Here is a 20701-nt window from a genome sequence, read left to right as displayed (position 1 = left end):
ACTAATCAAGCTGAAAATCTGGTTTCTCAACAGGGAATGCCTCGGAGTCCTGAAAACCTTCTTAACTGCTATGCTCGCTTGGTTGGCCTGCCCGACCCCCACTCGAGCCAGATCAACTAATCAGATTTAACTGGGCTTATTTACCCAACCCCCCTTTATTGCAGGTCATAGAATGGACGGAAAAAGGACCGATGGTATCAAACAATGACTCCACCCATATGCTCCCTCCCTGGAACCCTCACACCCTGGGGAGGAGGGAAAACTAATTAACATTTCTTTAGGCTATGAAGTCCTTCCATTGTGCCTGGGCCCAGGGGAATTATGCATAAACATCAGCTGACAAACTTGGGCTTTCGTCCTGCCTCCAAACGAAGACCTTTGGACATTGCTTGGATTATTTACTGCCCTTTCTTTGTCTGTGAACCATGTTTACACTACTGAAACTTTAGGGAAAGTGTTAGGGAAAGAACAAAGAACATTATGTAAAGGGTTTACTTATAAGAACTTTCAATATACTCCTGTTCATTGGGACAAATGTCAAGCCAAATCAGGAAAACTAATATTTGTGGCTAGTCACACCGTTGTCGATTGGGGACCCCATGGTATGTGGTCGTCTAACTGCTCAGATGATATTAACAGCACTGTGTGTGATTATGCTACTCAAGTGGCTTGGAAGGTTACTAACACTACAATGGAACATTACCATAACAAAAGGAATTCTTGGCTGGCTTGACAGTGGAATGGCATCCCCTCGTCTTCAGATCCTCCTTGATAAACAAATTGGGCCTGAACTATGGGACATATGGAAACATGCTGTGAGCACTGAAGATCTTGGAACTTGAACCGGACATTTCACAGGAACCAGTCGTAGTCTTAGTAATTATTTCTTTCACTATAATCAATCTTATTTCATACAAGCTTGTATTCCCCTTTCTTTTGTTTTAGCTATAGGAAACTTACAATTTAATAAGACTTTACGCTCTGTAACTTGTATGAATTGCAAATTGTATACCTGTCTTAACTCTTCTATTTCCATAAGAAATGAATCCCTTTTGATTCTTCAATCTCGATGTAATTTGTGGTTACCAGTAAATCTCCAACGGCCCTGGGAAGAAGGCCCCCTGGCCAGGCTTGCTTCCTGGTTACTTACTAAATTACTCTGACGATCTAAACGATTCAATGGATGGCTGATTCTTGGCATTTGGGGATTAATAGCTATTTGCACCACTGCTGCCGTCACTGGTGTTGCTTTACAAACCTCAATTCAAACACGTAATTTTAGTCCAAAATTGGACTAAAGATGCTCATACTATGTGGGCCACTCAGACTCAGATAGATGATGATATTCAAGATGAAATACAGGAACCAAAAACAGCCATCAAATGGGTTGGAGATCAATTATTAGGTATATAAAAACAAGTGATATTAATATGTGATTGGAATTCTACTCAAATTTGTGTTACTCCTGTTCAATTCAATCATAGTGCCTATAACTGGGAGCAAATCAAATTTCATTTACAAAATATACATGATAATGCCTCTCTGAATGTACAATTATTGCAAAAAGAAATCTTTGATACCTTCTCTAAAAGTCTGCCCTCACCCACGGATCTGGAAATTTTAGCTGAACAACAAGCTGATCAATTATCTGGGCTAGACCCAAGAGGATGGTTTCAAAGCATCACCCACAGCATCGGGTCTAGAACCATAACTCTGGTGATTGTCTTGGCAATTATATTTGTTGTTTACAGTTGCCTTTCTGAAAAATTGTTAAAACTAAACAAACTCAAATGGTCAGGACCTTTTTTTACAAATATAATAAAATATGGGGAATTATCAGGGAATGTTTAACAGTAGGATTCCTGTGTGCTGTTTCCTATCTCTCTTGAGCCCTCTGTTCCTTATTAGTCCCTGTCAGGGGCAAGAGGAACAGGCAAGCTGCTCCCAGGACAGAGATCAAAGAGATGGGATGCTTGCATAGGGTTTCCTTCATTAGCTTTTCCATTTGGTGATAGGAATTATTTATGACCCTCTTTTGATATGGATCGCCTTTTGGCCTTATGGCCTCTATTGCTCCTTGCTTCCTTTGTAACTTGTAAAGTCTGGTCTCTGGCTCTTTATCTGAAGAAGCTACCTTGTGAAGGAGTCTTTTGGGCCTAGAAAAGAGAACAACAGTCTCAAAGGCCCCTTGCTGAATCATCTAACTTCGGAGAAAACAAAGCATAACTTTAGTTCCATCCTGATGCTCCAGGCCAGCTGCATCTATCTGGGACTTATCACCCCCTGTCCGGAAACCTACCACCCCCTACACCCACCCAGAAGACTTATCACCCCCTGCCCAACTACAAGTGTCATCTCAACAAAAGAATACTCAAAATATCCCACTTGATTGACGTTTCCCTTATCGCTTCCACAAACCCCCTATAAGTATGAAGCCTCCCTGATCCCTTTCGGCGCTCAGCCTGGTCATTAGGCCGACTGTCGCCCCTCCTTGCCTGAATAAAGGTAACCTACTTCTGTTGAGGTCGTCTTTCCTTTTCTGCCTCGCCGGAACTGTACCTTACACCTTGTATTATGGTATATATACTCTTACAGAATTCAATAAAGCACACTTGCTCCACCAGAGACTTGGGTCCCCGTGTCCTTCTCTCTCTCTCTCTCTCTATCTCTCTATTTCTGGCTGATTCCCTGGAGCACAAAGGATGGCTGCGTAACCCAGGGAATATTAGCCTCTTTCCTTCTTTCACTTTCTTATCGTCGACTCCAGACCACCAGGTTCCAGCCCATTAAAGGACCCCAACAGTGGGGTAGGGGAGTGATTTGCCAATGACCTCACAGTGTGTTGGTGACAGGTCTTCATTCATGGAGCCCAAGACAGGATGTGCTGAGCCAGGAAGGCTCTGGCATGTCAACGTTAGGCTTGTTTCTCGAAGGGGACAAGAAGGAGGGTGGGATTAGGCTAGGGTGGGTCCTGGTGGGCAGGATGTTTGTTTGATGTGAACAATTCAGATGTGAAGGAGTTCACTTCCCCCTTTTGTTCTCTGGGTATATCTGGGTCCAGAAAGTGTGTGTGTTTATTGCAGAGACACACAGAAGGTGGCTGTATCTGCCGAGGAGAGAACAACTGGATCTTGTTCACACTCAGCCAGAGGAAGATTCCTGGGTAAGCAAGAGTGGTAGGATCCCCACCCATCTCCCCATCCTCAGGATGAATGTCTGAGAAAAGGATGATTGTCACTAGTTGACAGAAGAAGGAAATGGAAGCTCAAAGAGGTGAGGCCATGGCTGAGGCAGCAGGTGAAGCAGGGGAAGAGCCTGGTTGTGGAGGCAGGTGTGTCTGAGGACTTCCTCCTGCCTTGGGGCTCCTAAACAGAGCAGAGGGAGGGCGACACCTTCTCAGGTGTGCTCAGCTCAAGATGTGAACTCCTGAGATGTAAGCACTGACCCCTGAAGGAAGGTGTATATTTAGGGTGCTCAGCCCTTTAGGAATTTGGAGGAGGATGAAGGAGTCACACCCTCTCTTCCTGTGGCCACCTTGAAGCTACCCTCAGGGTGCTGTGCTGACACTGATGGGGGGGGGAAGGGTTTCTTCTGAGATGCAAGGAATAACGGTTTATTCACACACCCTGTCTCTGAAGAGGGACACGAGACCAAGCAGGGAGATGCAGGGCTTTGCCTTTCTACACTTGCTGGGTCCTCTGCTCAGGATGTGGTTTGGAGTAATGGGAGGTCCTATGTGGGGAAGACAACACAGATGGAGTGTTTCCAAGCCAAATTTGGGTCCTCTCAGCCATGCACCTTCAAGCCAACCTACTGACTCTGGGTTGTGGTAAAGGAAACTGCAACATTTATTGTGGGGCACCAAGCAAGGAGTCCTGTCAGTTCAGTTCAGTTCGGCAGCTCAGTGGTGTCTGACCTTTTGTGACCCCATGGACTGCAGCATGCCAGTCTTCCCTGTCCATCACCAACTCCTGAAGCTTGTTCAAACTCATGTCCATGGAGTCAGTGACGCCATCCAACTATCTCATCCTCTGTCATCCCCTTCTCCTGCCTTCAATCTTTCCCAGCATCAGGGTCTTTTCCAGTAACTCAGTTCTTTGCATCAGGTGGCCAAAGTATTGGCGCTTCAACTTCAGCATTAGTCCTTCCTATGAATATTCAGGACTGATTTCCTTTAGGATTGACTGGTTTGATCTCCTTGCAGTCCAAGGGATTCTCAAGAATCTTCTCCAGCACCACAGTTTGAAAGTATCAATTCTTTGGAGCTCAGCTTTCTTTATGGTCCAACTCTCACATCCATACACGACTACTGGAAAAACCATAGCTTTAACTAGATGGACCATTGTCGCCAGAGTAACATGTCTGCTTTTTAATGTGCTGTCTAGGTTTGTCATGGCTTTTCTTCCAAAGAGCAAGTTCCTTTTAATTTCATGGCTGCAGTCACCATCTACAGTGATTTTGGAGTCCAAGAAAATAAACTTTGTCACTGTTTCCATTGTTTCCCCATCTATTTGCCATGAAGTGATGGCGTGATTCAAACGACATAATTCAGAATATTAGCTCTTGAGAAGGAAATAAAAGTTCTTGAATTTGTTTAGTGGCTAAACAATTATTATTTTGTCTTGCTAACTCTTTTGTTTCTTTCTACATTTTCTCACTTCTCTAAATTAATTTATTCTTTGGAACTTGGGGGAGGCCTAGGATGCAAACATGTTTTTATGTAATTAAGGTAGATTGAGGACATAGGGTGGAGGAGAGTTCTGTCCTGGGAAGGTCTCTTTGGGTCCTGCTTGGTCACATTGCTCTGTCCCCTGCCCCCTTTTTGAATACTCCTCAACTGTGAGGAGGAACAGGAATGGAACAGGAAAGGAAATACAATTTTAGAAAGAGAAGTTAATTATAAACTTGCCAGAGGAACTCATTTTTAGTTTCCATTCTCTTATCACCTTTCCCCAGATTTTGAGGTAATAAAGCAATGACTGCTCTGGCTGCTTCCTGTTGAAATGCAGTGTGGTCCTGCCTCAATTTGGGGAATAGACACAGTGTTGGAAATAGTCCCTAGACCAAAGCTTAGCACCAATATTTTGTATCACAAAAACAAAATACATTTTTCTTTGATTACTTTGTTATAGCACCTGAATAAATATTTGAAAATTAGTAGGTAAGGTAAGAATAATGATCAAAATGCACTATGTGTTATTTTCTAAAAATATTCTATTGTAGATGTCAACCAGGAAAGTAATTTTTTAGTATTTTCTCTTTATGCACCTTCTAGTAACCAAGTAACATCTTAAATTAGTATAAATTTTGGTTTTAACTTTTTCAGGAGTATTAATCATATATAACAGGAGCTATTGGCCACTCCACATGTCTCTTTGTTAAAAATAAAAACACAATTTAAAGCAATTTTATTATCTTATACTATTCCGCTCAAGAATCTAGTGTCTTCTTCTTGGAGGCAGTTGCTTGAGATATTTCATTTGCCATTCAGTTCAGTTCAGTTCAGTCACTCAGTCGTGTCTGATTTTTTGCAATCCCATGAATCTCAGCACGCCAGGCCTCCCTGTCCATCACCAATTCCCAGAGTTTACTCAAACTCATGTCCATTGAGTCGGTGATGCCATTCAGCCATCTCATCCTCTGTCGTCCCCTTCTCCTCCTGACCCCAATCCCTCCCAGCACCAGGGTCTTTTCCAATGAGTTAACTCTTCCCATGAGGTGGCCAAAGTATTGGAGTTTCAGTTTCAGCATCAGTCCTTCCAATGAACACCCAGGACTGATCTCCTTTAGGATGGACTCGTTGGATCTCCTTGCAGTCTAAGGGACTCTTAAGAGTCTTCTCCAACACCACAATTCAAAGGCATCAATTCTTTGGCGCTCAGCTTTCTTCACAGTCCAACTCTCACATCCATACATGACCACTGGAAAAACCATAACCTTGACTAGACGGACCTTTGTTGGCAAAGTAATGTCTCCTCTTTCTAATATGCTATCTAGGTTGGTACAATTCCTAAAGTAAGAGAAAGTTTTTATAATTACAAGACGAGATCTTGGGGCTGTCAAGTTGCAATTGGCAGCTGCTAGCAGATATAGTTTTGAAAACAGCTGGTGGTATCTTTAAATCTGTTACAGTTTAGGAACCTCAATTTCTTGATAATAAAATGTCTAAAACCATGTACACAATGGTGATTAGCTCCATTTTCGATATCTGAAGCACAGTTACTCCATTTTAACCTTTAAATGTATTTTTTTCTTTTAACGGTTAAAGCATATAACAATGTATGTTTAATAGGTCATAAGCACGCTGTTTTGTTTAGCCTAAACTTTAAATTAAACTCTGTATAAGCCAGAAAGGTTTTCCCATACTTAAGTATGTGAACATTTTCCCCATCATTTTGCCCTTTTGATTGCAAATTTTTCCATAGAAAGCACTGATAATCAATATATTTTGTTCCTCGTTACCAGAGAGGTTGCTACCTTCCATGAGTCCTTCATATTCCTTGGTGCTAGTCCTACTTTGTATTTATATGTATATATTTGCTTAATTATCCATGTTTGGGGAAAATTAATCAGACAGAGGAAACAAATACAGAAGTATGCTGATGGGGAAGTACTACACTTAATATTGATGACTCTAAAGATGTGTCTATTAATTAACAAACTTAAACCAAAAACTTTAGTACCAGAGATTAATTTAATCCTGAAAATTGTTCAAGTCACAAAAACCTAAAATTCATTTGCACTAGTTTCTATTGTATTTTAAAATGTTTGATTTGCAAGCTTTTTACTTTTCTTTACCAGTTAAACAGAGCTCATTTAAAAGTTAATTTTGATTAAAAAAAAAAAAAACAACAACTATCCAAAGAAAAGAGTCTAATGCTGGGAAAGACTGAAGGCAGGAGGAGAAGGGGATGACAGAGGATGAGATGGTTGAATGGCATCACCAACTTGATGGACATGAGACTGAGAAAACTCCAGGAAATGGTGAAGGACAGGGAAGCCCAGGGTGCTGAAGTCCATGGGACTGCAAAGAGTCATACATGACTTAGCAGCTGAAGAACAACAAAAACAAATGCAAAGGAAATGTAGTATTTATAATGTACACATAGACATATTATATCCACACAGTAGAGACATCATAGCTTCATTTTTTAACTTCTTCATAAATCTGAACTTTAATACACAACATTTCTTTATAAATTTTACCTAATCTTCCCTCCTTATTATAGTTCAGTTCAGTTCAGTTACTCAGTCGTGTCCAACTCTTTACAACCCCATGAACCACAGCACGCCAGGCCTCCCTGTCCATCACCAGCTCCCGGAGTTTACTCAAACTCATGTCCATTGAGTCAGTGATGCCATCCAACCATCTCATCCTCTGTCGTCCCCTTCTCCTCCTGCCTTCAATCTTTCCCAGCATCAGCGTCTTTTCAAATGAGTCAGCTCTTCACATCAGGTGATCAAAGTATTGGAGTTTCAGCTTCAGAATCAGTCCTTCCAATGAACATCCAGGACTGATCTCTTTTAGGATGGACTGGTTGGATCTCCTTGCAGTCCAAGGGACTCTCAAGAGTCTTCTCCAACACCACAGTTCAAAAGCATCAACTCTTCGGAGTTCAGCTTTCTTTATAGTCCAACTCTCACATCCATACATGACTACTGGAAAAACCATAGCCTTGACTATATGGACCTTTGTTGAAGAAGTAATGTCTCCACTTTTTAATATGCTGTCTAGGTTTGTCATAACTTTCCTTCCAAGGAGAAAGCATCTTTTAATTACATGGCTGCAGTCACCATCTGCAGTGATTTTGGAGCCTGAAAAAGTAAAGTCAGCCACTGTTTCCACTGTTTCCCCATCTACTTGCCATGAAGTGATGGGACCAGATACCATGACCTTAGTTTTCTGAATGTTGAGCTTTAAGCCAACTTTTTCACTCTCCTCTTTCACTTTCATCAAGAGGATCTTTAGTTCTTATTCACTTTCTGCTATAAGGGTGGTGTCATTTGCATATCTGAGGTTATTGATATTTCTCCTGGCAATCTTGATTCCAGCTTGTGCTTCCTCCAGCCCAGCGTTTCTCATGATATACTCTGCATATAAGTTAAATAAGCAAGGTGACAATATACAGCCTTGACGTACTCCTTTTCCTATCTGGAACCAGTCTGTCTTTCCATGTCCAGTTCTAACTGTTGCTTCCTGACCTGTATAGAGGTTTCTCAAGAGGCAGGTCAGGTGGTCTGGTATTCCAATCTCTTGAAGAATTTTCCACAGTTTATTGTGATCCACACAGTCAAGGCTTTGGCATAGTCAATAAAGCAGAAATAGATGTTTTTCTGGAACTCTTTTGCTTTTCCGATGATCCAGGGGATGTTGGCAATTTGATCTCTGGTTCCTCTGCCTTTTCTAAAACCAGCTTCAACATCTGGAAGTTCACGGTTCACATACTGCTGAAGCCTGGCTTGGAGAATTTTGGGCATTACTTTACTACTGTGTGAGATGAGTGCAATTGTGTGGTAGTCTGAGCATTCTTTGGCATTGCCTTTCTTTGGGATTGGAATGAAAACTGACCATTTCCAGTCCTGTGGGCACTGATGAGATTTCCAAATTTGCTGTCATATTGAGTGCAGCACTTTCACAGCATCATCTTTCTGGATTTGAAAGAGCTCAACTGGAATTCCATCACCTCTACTAGCTTTGTTCATAGTGATGCTTCCTAAGACCCACTTGACTTCACATTCCAGGATGTTTGGCTCTAGGTCAGTGATCACACCATCGTGATTATCTGGGTCATGAAGATCTTTTTTGTACAGTTCTTCTGTGTATTCTTGCCACCTCTTCTTAATATCTTCTGCTTCTGTTAGGTCCATACCATTTCTGCCCTTTACTGAGCCCATCTTGGCATGAAATTTTCCCTTGGTATGTCTAATTTTCATGAAGAGATCTCTTATTTTCCCCATTCTATTGTTTTCCTCTATTTTTTTTTCACTGTTCACTGAGGAAGGCTTTCTTATCTCTCCTTGCTATTCTTTGGAACTCTGCATTCAAATGGGTATATCTTTCCTTTTCTCCTTTGCTTTTCACTTCTCTTCTTTTCACAGCTATTTGTAAGGCCTCCTCAGACAGCCATTATGTTTTTTTGCATTTCTTTTTCTTGGGGATGGTCTTGATCCTTGTCTCCTATACAATGTCACGAACCTCCATCCATAGTTCTTCAGGCACTCTGTCTATCAGATTTATTCCCTTAAATCTATTTTTCACTTCCACTGTATAATCATAGGGGATTTGATTTAGGTCATACCTGAATGGTCTAGTAGTTTTCCCTACTTTCTTCAATTTAAGTCTGAATTTGGCAATAAGGAGTGCATGATCTGAGCCACAGTCAGCTCCTGGTCTTGTTTTTGCTGACTGTATAGAGCTTCTCCATCTTTGGCTGCAAAGAATATAATCAATCTGATTTCAGTATTGACCATCTGGTGATGTCCTTGTGTGGTGTCTTCTCTTGTGTTTTTGGAAGAGGGTGTTTGCTATGATCAGTATGTTCTCTTGGCCAAACTCTATTAGCGTTTGCCCTGCTTCATTTTGTACTCCAAGGTCAAATTTGCCTGTTACTCCAGGTGTTTCTTGACTTCCTACTTTTGCATTCCAGTTCCCTATCATGGAAATGACATCTTTTTTGGGTGTTAGTTCTAAAAGGTCTTCCAACCCAAAGTGATGTTGGTGGCAGGATTTTCTGACCTGTCCCAAAGGAAGTCCAGCTTGGTTCTTACCTCTAGGGAAAAGAACTTTGATCCCGTCTCTTCACAACAAGTTTTTTAAAAGTTAGCATTAATTGAGCACCTACTCTGTGTCAGCCATCATGTGAAGCACTTTGCACGCATGATCTCAGTTTTCTCCACAATAAAATGGAACAGATGAAGAAACTAAGGCCAAAAGTAGTTCAGTAACTTGTCCAAGGTCACATAACCTGCCCCTTCCTTACCGGTTTCAACTCTTCTCAACCTGAGGCTGTTCATTGCCAGCAAATGACATGGAGGAAACATTCCTGATTGGCTCTTGAGAAGCAACAACCTCGATCCCAACCTTAGGATCCTGCCTGGAGGTGTGTCTGCCAGGAGGAAGCTAGCCCGGGGAGATCTTCCCAAGAATATCTGGATAAAATTCCTGGCACACGTATGTGGTTTACCTGGACAATTTGGCCTCAGCCACAAAACTCTCCCAGGCATTGTCTTCAGTGATCAGGAACTGCAGTTCTTCCCTGTATTCTTTCTCCGGGAAACACTCAGTGACATCACCAATAAACTTTTGGCTCTCTACACTGAAAAAAAAAGAAAAAAAATTAGAAGAAATTATGGTGGAACATAAATGGTATTGAGTTTAAAGTGGCTCAGCAATAAAGAATCTGCCTGCAATTCAGGAGACACATGAGATGCGGGTTCCATCCCTGGGTCAGGAGTATCCCCTGGAGGAGGAACTGGCAGCCCACTCCAGTATTCTTGACTGGAGAATCCCATGGAAAGAGACTGGCAGGCTACAGTCTATGAGGTTGCAAAGAGTTGGACACGACTGAGTGGCTGAGCAAACAAGAACACACATAAAGTGGTTCAAGTTCACCTTCCTGAGCAAAAGTCATCTGGGGTACTGTTAATGGATTCACCTGGGGTTATAGGTGAAAGGTCGGGCATGTTGAGGCATGCCCCGGAAAAGTGCCGCAGGCAAGTTCCGGAGGCTGGCTAAACTTCCAGGGGCCGGCCCCCTGCAGCCTGGTCCAATCGGGTGCCGACACGGAGCCCTTGGACACCAACCACCGCTGTAGCCCGCACTTTCTTCCTTATATGGGAAGACCTGGCTTGGACGCCGGGCCCTGACTATAAAACCCCTCCCCACCCCTCATACCTCGCAGACTCCCTTTGTCTCCTCACTCACCCGCCCCCGGGAGTTCTGCCTGAGAGCGACGCTTAATAAAGGCCTTTACCACCGGTCCTTAGAGGCGGCTTTTTTCCTCCCGCAGCATTTTCCTAACATCTGGCGCCCCAACATGGGACCCGAGGTGAGGGCCCCTGGCACTCGCCGTTGAGGCCCCCTCGAGCTCCACCGCCGCGGTAGCCCCGGACCCAGGCGGCTGACCAACCCCCCGGACGGCTGGATACGGGGTAAGTAACTTCGGCTTTGGGGCCTGCCCTCCCTGGCGACCACCTCCTAGGGCCCAGTAACGGGTGCGCACTTACTGGGCCCTCCCGGTCACCAGCTGGTGGAGAGACGTCCCCAGCAGCTGAGTAGACCTCCGGCTTCAGCCTCCGGCTTCGGCCTTTTCCGGTCACCAGCTCGTGAGGGAGACGTCCCAAGCGGCTGAGTAGACCTCCGGCTTCGGCCTTTCCGGGTCCCTGCGGTCATGAGGAAGCCGTTCCCCGCGACTACACGGACCTCCGGCTCCCCTTAACTCGTCCGAAGACGTTCGGACAGCGGGGGTTGCCTCCACGCCCCGTGGTCGCCATGGGATCGACAGCCTCCAAACCCGATCCCCAATACTCCACACCCTTAGAGTGCCTGCTGGCTAACCTGCGGACCCTAAGACTAAAGGGATATATCCGCCCCAAGCGGCTCACTTTTCTGTGCTCACAGGCCTGGCCTCAGTATTCCCTAGATAATGGCTCACAATGGCCAGCCACAGGGACACTAGACTTTGACGTCCTCCGTGATTTGGATAATTACTGCCGGAGAACGGGAAAATGGTCTGAGGCCCCTTATGTTCAGGCCTTTTGGGCGTTGCTCTCGCCCCACCCTGTGCACCACGTGTGCTCCCAGCCAAATCCTACTCACCATGGCCCCCCCCCTACTCCACCCTCCCGAGCTAAGCCGACTCCTCCCGCCTCTGAGTCCTCTGCTTTCTCTGTTCCCCCGGAAGATCTGGTGGCCCCCCCTCCCTACGCCTCTCCCACCACCCCCACCCCTTCCTCTCCGGTTCCTACTCCCTCCTCTCCGGCCCCTCCTACCCCCTCCCTCTCTAACCCTACTCCGGCCTCTTTTGCCTCTGCTCCCGCCCCCGAGACTCCACCGCCGGCCCCGGATCCTCCGGCCCTTAACCCTATCTTGTATCCTCCCCTTCCCCCCGTCACCCCCTTCTCGTCTCCAGTTAGCTCCCACACTCGCTCCCACAGCAACCCTCCAGGTGCCTCCCCTCCCCCTCCCCCAGCCCCGCTACTCCCTTTGCGACAAGTAGCCGGAGCTGAGGGCCTGGCCCAGGTCCATGTCCCCTTCTCTCTCCAGGACTTAGCACAGATTGAGGCCAAGCTGGGATCCTTTTCCTCCAACCCCACTCAGTACATTAAGCAGTTTACTGGTCTGACCCGCGCCTATGCCTTAACATGGCAGGACATATATGTCATCCTGGGATCTACCACCACCCCCGAAGAGAGGCAGGCCATTTGGATGGCAGCCAGGGCTCAGGCCGACCAGCGGCACTGTGCTAACCCCTCCCCCGAGCGCCCCCCGGGAGCTCAGGCAGTTCCTGACACCGACCCTGATTGGACCTACCAGGAAGGGGGTGGCGGCCAGCTGCAGGTACGCTATATGATAGAGTGTCTCCTCGATGGGATGGAAACGTCCTCTCATAAGGTAGTAAACCTCCTCAAACTAGACGAGGTGACTCAGGGGCCCGACGAAAACCCAGCCATGTTTCTTAATCGGCTGACTGAGGCCCTTGTTCAATACACCACTGTCCCCTGAGTCCCCCATTGGGGCAGCTACCTTGGTCAATCGTTTTATCTCCCAATCCACACCTGACATCCGAAGAAAACTGGCCAAGGCCGAGGACGGCCCTCAGACCCCTATTCGAGACCTGGTAAAAATGGCCTTTAAAGTTTATAACGCCCGTGAAGAAACTGCTGAGGCCAGCCGAAAGGCAAGGCTCAAACAAAAGGCTGAATTTCAGGGAAACCTCCTAAACCAGCACACCTAGGCCTTGGTAGCGGCCCTACGGCCGGCGGCGGGCTCGGGGTCCCAAAACCCCCCTCCGGGGGCCTGCTTCAAGTGCGGCCAAGAAGGACACTGGGCCAAGATGTGCCCCAATCCACGGCCTCCTTCCAAGCCGTGCCCGTTGTGCAAACAGCGAGGACACTGGGCTAGTGACTGTCCCCAGGCCTCTCGGGCCCTGACCTCTAGGGGCGCCCCAGGGAGACCTCCTGCCCTCCTCCAGCCTTCGAGCTGCTGAGCTCCAATGATGACTGACACCGCCCAGACTCGGGAACCCCGATAACCCAAGCCGAGCCCAGGGTAACGCTCCAGGTAGCGGGTAAGTCTATCAACTTTCTAGTTGATACGGGGGCTACCTATTCGGTCCTTCCCTCTTTCGGGGGCACTTTACGTCCTTCCCAGGTTTCGGTTATGGGCATTGACGGCCAATCCTCGTGTCCACTCCAAACCCAACCACTGTCCTGCCAATTAGATTCCTGCCTATTTACCCACTCCTTTTTGGTCATCCCCTCCTGCCCCACTCCTCTCTTGGGAAGAGACACTCGCTAAGCTAAAGGCCACTCTTCACCTGACTCCAGAATCGGCTCCCACGTCAGGGGCCTTCCTAATGTTACTTGTTGACCCTCCAACCTCTTCTGTTAATCCTGAGGTCTGGGACACCCGAGTCCCGGTGGTGGCTCGGCACCACCCTCCAGTCCTCATCCGGCTAAGAGACCCCACCTGCTTCCCAGCCAGGCCCCAGTTTCCTTTGTCTACTCATAACCTCAGGGGACTAAAGCCCATCATCGACCGTCTCAGAGGACAGGGTCTTTTGATCCCCACGACTTCCCCCTGTAACACGCCCATCCTTCCTGTTTGAAAGGCTTCAGGAGACTACCGGCTAGTGCAGGATCTCCGCCTGATCAACGCGGCGGTGGTCCCTGCCCATCCACTTGTCCCTAACCCCTACACCCTCCTTTCTTCCATACGTCCCCAAACCTCTCATTTCACCGTCATTGACCTCAAGGATGCCTTTTTTACCATCCCACTCCACCCCGACTGCCAATTCCTCTTTGCTTTTACCTGGACTGACCCCGACACTCAGCTGACCACCCAACTCACATGGACTGTACTCCCTCAGGGGTTCAGAGACAGTCCCCATTACTTCGGACAGGCTCTGTCCCAAGACCTGGCCAGATGCTCGCTCCACCCTAGCACCCTCCTCCAATATGTAGACGACCTGCTCCTTTGCAGCCCCTAGAAGAAACCTCCCGACAACATTCTGCAACTCTTCTTAATTTCCTCGGCTCCCAGGGTTACAGAGCCTCACAACCCAAGGCCCAACTGACTCAGACTTCTGTTGTCTATCTAGGCCTCCAAATCACCCCTACCACTAGGGCCCTGACAGCAGATCGGTGTAACCTCCTCAGGTCCATCTGTCCTCCGGCCAACGGAGACCAGATATTGTCCTTCCTAGGACTGATGGGGTTCTTCCGACACTGGGTCCCAAATTACGCCACCCTGGCCAAACCCCTATATGCCGCTGCTAAAGAGACTCCCACAGGATCGCTGTCTTCCCCCACTGAAGTGACTAAGGCCTTCCACGCTTTACGCTCAACCCTATTGGCTGCACCCCCTCTCTTTCTCCCAAATCCCAACTATCCACACCATCTATACACTGATGAAAAGGGAGGGATAGCCTTTGGAGCCTTGGTGCAACCGATTGGCCCCGAACTGCTGCCTATTGCTTACATATCCAAACAACTTGACCCCACAGCTAGGGGATGGTTCCCCTGCCTGCGGACACTAGCGGCAGTGGCAACATTGTACGCTGATGCTAAAAAGCTGATTCATGGTCAGCCCCTGACCATCTTCTCACCTCATCGCCTTGGCGATCTTTTAGCCTCTAGATTTCTCTCTGACCTCAGCGAATCCAGGCTCCAGCAGTTTCACCTGGTATTTTTGGACAATCCGCAAGTTCCCGTGAGTCGCTCTCCACAATTAAACCGCTTTCTTCATTGCCCTCCCTCCCCCTCTCCTCAGAACCCCCAGCCCACTTATGTTCAGAGGTCCTTGAGTCCCTTATGCAACCACCTCACAACCTGTTTTCCGAACCTTTACCAGATCCAGAGCTAACTTTGTTCGTCGGTGGGAGCTCAAAGCGAGATCCCGATGAGAACCGAAGGGCAGCTTATGCTGTGGTAACCACCCAAGAAGTCCTGGAGGCTCAGCCCTTGCCACCCGGGATGATCTCTCAAAAGGCTGAACTAACAGCCCTAACTAGAGCCTTACACCTAGCAAAAGGCAAAAGGGCCAATATTTACACAGACTCCAAATATGCCTTCTTGATTGCCCATTCTCACACGGCAATCTGGAGAGAGCGGGGCTTCCTGACCACTAAAGGATCCCCCATCTGTAATGCCCCCCACATCATTCGACTGTTAGATGCCTTATCTCTGCCCAAAGAGGTCGCTATCATACACTGCAAGGGACACCAAAATACTCATGACACTGTCGCTCTGGGTAATAATATGGCAGATCAAGTGGCTCAACAAATCACCTTACAACAAGCCCCCGAGCCCTTGCTGACTTTGAGATCCACCCTCAACCCAGACTATTCCAGCAAGGAAGCCAAAGCCTTGCTGGCACAGGAAGGGGCTCAGAGGCACCCGTCGGGATGGATACTACTCCATAATAAACCAGTGCTTCCTGAGCGACAGGCTAAGGCCATAATATCCCAAATCCACAATACCCTCCACATCGGGCCAAGGGCTCTCTTTTCCTTTCTCAGCCCTGTCTTTTCTCCCCGACATCTCAGACAGACCATATATGTGGTCCACCACTCCTGCCTAACATGTGCTTCCACCTCTCCTCAAGGAGGACTCCGACCCCCACAGGAGACTCACCAGCTAAGGGGACATATGCCCGGACAAGATTGGCAGATAGACTTCACCCACATGCCCAGACATCAAACCTACCGCTATCTGCTCGTCTTGGTGGATACCTTTTCAGGATGGGTCGAGGCCTTCCCCACCGCTCGAGAGACGGCAGCGGCGGTGGCAGAGGTCTTGACGACCCATCTCATTCCCAGATTTGGGTTGCCAAACTCTCTCCAGTCTGACAATGGGCCTGCATTTATCTCACAGTTCTCCCAGCAGGTGGCTACGGCTCTGGGCATCGACTGGCATCTCCACATCCCCTATTGGCCCCAGTCGTCAGGCAAAGCAGAACGGGTGAACGGCATCATCAAGACGCACCTGACCAAGCTTGCCTCAGAACTGCGGCTGTCTTGGGTCGACCTCCTTCCTCTGGCGCTCACTCGCATTCGCACCACACCTCATTCCAAAACAGGTTTGACCCCTTTTGAACTGCTCTACGGCAGGCCCTATCTCCTGACTCACCTCCCAGAGGGAGAGGCTCCCCCACTCGCGGGGTACCTCCCCCTCTTCTCCCTCCTACGATCCTTGCTAAGAGAACACGCAAACCGGGTCCTGCCACAACCGACAGACGACGAGGGGCCAACTCAGCCTCTGGCCCCGGGAGATCAGGTACTGCTAAAAGCCTTGAGTCCCCGCCTGCTACAACCTCGCTGGATGGGGCCCCATACTGTAATCCTCACCACTCCCACGGCAGCCAAACTTCTGGGACACGAGCCCTGGTATCACCTGACCCAGCTCAAACGAGCTCCCCTGGGTCTTCCAGAGACAGGGGTGGCCCCGGCCCAGGCCCTTCCTCCCAATTACTCCTACCGCTCCACCCTCACGGGGCCGACCAAACTGACCATCACCCGAACCCCTCTGTCGTCGATCGCAAAATAATTGAGGGACCACATCCTGATATCCGATGCTGACCTGGCATCACCCACTGTGGCTGCTGACAATCACAGCTCTGGCCATACTTTCGGGCCCTGTCTCTTAAATAAGCTCTTGACCTTTGTCAAACAGCGGCTCAACATGGTCCAGCTGATGGTGTTGCAACAGCAGTACCAAGGGCTTCCAACAAACACTCTGTGACAAAAATTAACGGCAGACGCTCCCTGTCATCCCGGCCACACCCTACCCCTCGCCGCCCCGTTCAGCAGGAATTAGCCAGAGAGAACCGGCGCCCCTTGTCCTATAACAAAAAGGCCGAGATGAAAGGTCGGGCATGTTGAGGCATGCCCCGGAAAAGTGCCGCAGGCAAGTTCCAGAGGCTGGCTAAACTTCCAGGGGCCAGCCCCCTGCAGCCTGGTCCAATCGGGTGCCGACACGGAGCCCTTGGACACCAACCACCGCTGTAGCCCGCACTTTCTTCCTTATATGGGAAGACCTGGCTTGGACGCCGGGCCCTGACTATAAAACCCCTCCCCACCCCTCATACCTCGCAGACTCCCTTTGTCTCCTCACTCACCCGCCCCCGGGAGTTCTGCCTGAGAGAGACGCTTAATAAAGGCCTTTACCACCGGTCCTTAGAGGCGGCTTTTTTCCTCCCGCGGCGTTTTCCTAACAATAGGTAGACTGTTCCCCCTGCCCCTAATTCATAAGTTGAAATCCTGACCCATCCTTCTCCCTGCAATGACTGTATTAGGAGATAGGGCCTTTAAGGCAGTAATTAGGTAAAACAAGACCATAAGTGTAGAGTCCTAATCCAATAAGATTGGTGCCCTTATTAGAAGAGACATCAGATTTTTTTCTCTCTTTCTCCACCCCCTCAGCTGGAAGGCTTCTAAATTTTTCCCTTTTTCCTGCATCACTAAGGGAGAAAGGAAACTAGAACTTGCCTGGAGGGAATTCACAGAATTAACTCTTTATTGATTGATTGAAGGGGAGGTGGGTGGGGGAAACAATTGAGCACCTGGGTATCTGCAGGGGTGCTTGAGATCAATAGGACCAGTATCTGCCTGAGGCAGTCACCCCTGGTAAGCAGGGGCTCATGTATGGGAGCACTGGGAAAATGCCCTAACACAGCGTGGGGAGGGGGGATTCTAGAGAAAGAGGGTTCCACCTGAAACTAACACATTCCAGGGAGAGGGGACAGCAGCACACTAGGCAGGACCTACCGTGTGGCAGGCACTGGTCCCAGACATGGACACACACGCGATTTCACCCTCATGAACACACAGGGAAACATGATTTCCATCTTAAGGCGAGGTCAGTTAAGGAGCTCCAGGTCACACAGGTGGGATGTGGCAAAGGCCAGATTGGGGTTTAGTCCAGGGTCTGCTGACCCTCACAGAGCAGCTGGGTGGACAAGGGCAAGAGCTGGAGGAAAGGGTCTCTGTGGTGATGCCCCAGGGCCTGGGAGCAAGAGGAGGCTGAGACCAAGGGAGAGAGCAGGAGAACCTCCAGGGGTGCTGGGAGGCCACCTCCCCTGCCCCTCCTGACCTTGGGGACTCAATGTGCTGCCCCCCTCCCCATCCTGCCCTCACTGCTGAGACAGGTGCTAGATGACAGTGGGAGAGGAAGTGAGCACCTTGATTGATGCTCTCCTGAGAGAACCAACCCTATTTCCTTTTAGGTTCCCCAGAAAAGAGTCATCATGGGCAGAGGAAACAGGGTTGGCCCTCTCTTGTAGACTTTCCTGAGTTACTAAGACTCTGGACTTCCTACAAAAGTCCTCCCAAATAGACCTATTGTCAAGCAGAAACAAGTTGAGGTAGAAAAGAGTAGTGTGCTCTCAGCCCTTCCTGTGAACTCTGCATCCATCCACATGGCCTTGGTCACCCAGCCTGGGCCACTGGGACCAAAGTCACTGGTGTCTTTGTTACCCTCATGGACAAGACTACAGGGACCTAGACATCACCAACTCAATGGACATGAGTTTGAGCAAGCTCCAGGAGTTGGTGATGGACAGGGAAGCCTGGTGTGCTGCAATCCATGGGACTGCAAGGAGTTGGACACACAACTGAGTGAATGAACTGAACTGAAGTGAGTCTATAAGGGTTGTAGGTGACATGCACACAATGGCTAAGTGGTGGACTTAGGGCCATCTCCCAGGTACGATGGGAGCAGAGCAGGGGACTTCCTGAGGATTTCTCAGATGAAGTGGTGCCAGGATTGGGCTTTGAAAGATGAGCATAGCTTTGCCAGGTGGTAGGGGCAGGTGTTTCTGGAAGAAGGATCTGAGGGAGGAAGTGCCTGGAACCCACATGAGTGTGGCCCTCAGCAGCAGGAGTATGACCAGTATGCAGTGAGCAGCTGGTATCTTCTGGGACTGTGCCAAGTGCTGGCAGTGCGAAGGTGAATAAGGCAGACAGGCTGGTGAGCGAGGGTGGATGGAGAGGGTGGAGGGGCTGGGAAGAAGACCACAGAGTAGACGGAGCACTCTTGGCAAAGGACCTCACAGTCTGTTGGTGGCAGGTCTTCCTTCACAGAGCCCAAGGCACAATGTACTCGGCCATGAAGGACTCCACAGGACAGGACTAGGCTTGGTTATCTAAGGGAGGTGGGGCCTGGTGGGCAGGGTGATTGCTTAATCTGAGCAACCCAGATGGAAGGGCGTTCATTTTCCCTTTTGCTTCTCCAGGTATAGCTGGGCCCAGAGGGTGTGTGTGGTTTACTGCACAGCTGGTGGCTGCATCTGCAGAGCTGAGAACAACTGGATCTTCTTCACACTCAGCCAGAGGAAGACTCCTGGGTGAGCAGGGCGTAGGACCCGCCCATCTCCCCATCCTCAGGACAACTGTCTGAGAAAAGGATGATGTCACTAGTTGACAGAAGAAGGAAACAGAAGCTCAGAGAGATGAGGTCATGGCCAGAGGGGTAGCTTAAGCAGGGGCAGAGCCTGGATGTGGGGGCAGGTGTGTCTGAGGGCTTCCTCCCACCCCCAAGGTCCCTAAACGGTGCAGAGGGAGGTTGAGACTTGCTCAGGTGGGCTCAGCTCAGGATGTGGACTCCTGAGATGTGAGTGGTGACAGACAGTGGTGACAACCAGAAGGAAGGTTGAGGGTGCTCAGCCCTTTGGGAAATCTGGAGAAAGCAGATGGGTAGAGGACAGGAGAATCACAGCCTCTTCTCCTATGGGCTGGCCACCTTGAGGCTGCCCCCAGGGTGGTGAAAGTGTTCCTTTTGAGATACAAGGAATCCATGTTCATCACCACCCTGTCTCTGAGTGCCTGCTCAGTCCCAGGTCCTAGAGGGAAACTGAGGCCTGAGAGGGGAGGGGCAGGAGACCAAGTGAGAAAATGCAGGACATTGCCTTTCTGTGCTCTCTGGGCCCTCAGCTAAGGGCTGCCCATGATGGTTGATCATGTGTGAGGAAGATGATCCAGATGGAGGAAGTGAGAAGGGCTTACTACACAATGTCTGCATTATGATCCTGGTTTTGTAATATTAAGATAAAAAGTCAAACTGTAGACATATTAGTGTAACAGGAGGGTAGGCTTAGATCTATGTGTTTAGACAGGCATAAATAAACTTAGAAACTTTGGGGTTATTAAAATCATATTCTTGGGCCTTCCTTGGTGGTCCAGTGGTTAAGACTACCTGCTTCCACTGGACGGGTTGTGGGTTCAGTCCCTGGTTGGGGAATTAAGATCCCACATAGTGGGTAGTGCAGCTAAAAAAAGAAAAATAATAATAATAAAAACAGAGTGTATAATTTGATCAGTTTAAATAAAATAAAAGAAAATCACATTCCCTACTTACGTACCAGTGTCAGAAGGCCTAGTCTTGGCCTCTACTCTGCCCATGGAGAGCTGTGTGACCCTGGACAAGCCACCTCCCCAGGGAGTGTTGTTCAGTTCTCTTCAGTTCAGTTCAGTTCAATCGCTCA

At 48.5% G+C, this 20701-nt stretch overlaps 2 protein-coding genes across 9 annotated transcripts in view; one reads left to right on the top strand and one right to left on the bottom strand.

Moving 5' to 3' along the window:
• LOC122680078 (apolipoprotein L3-like) overlaps positions 1–20701 on the bottom strand; it is a 411694-nt gene that overhangs the window by 305779 nt on the left and 85214 nt on the right. The gene's annotated exons all lie outside the window — the stretch shown is intronic.
• Positions 3053–20701, top strand: part of LOC122680096 (apolipoprotein L3-like) — a 30321-nt gene continuing 12672 nt past the window's right edge. For 2 of the 8 annotated variants that reach the window (XM_043881043.1, XM_043881044.1), the window contains exons 1-3: positions 10737–11151; positions 16096–16300; positions 19454–19564. The gene's annotated coding sequence lies outside the window, so the exon portion shown is untranslated. Of the gene's footprint in view, positions 3274–10735; positions 11152–16095; positions 16301–19453; positions 19565–20701 lie in introns of those variants that run through there. The other 6 variants (XM_043881040.1, XM_043881042.1, XM_043881039.1 and 3 more) reach the window with 6 other exon arrangements.

This window comes from Cervus elaphus, chromosome 22 (genome assembly GCF_910594005.1).
Source record: "Cervus elaphus chromosome 22, mCerEla1.1, whole genome shotgun sequence".
Taxonomy (NCBI): domain Eukaryota; kingdom Metazoa; phylum Chordata; class Mammalia; order Artiodactyla; family Cervidae; genus Cervus; species Cervus elaphus.
Note: the sequence above shows the minus strand (reverse complement) of the source record. Positions and strands in the feature narration are given on the sequence as shown.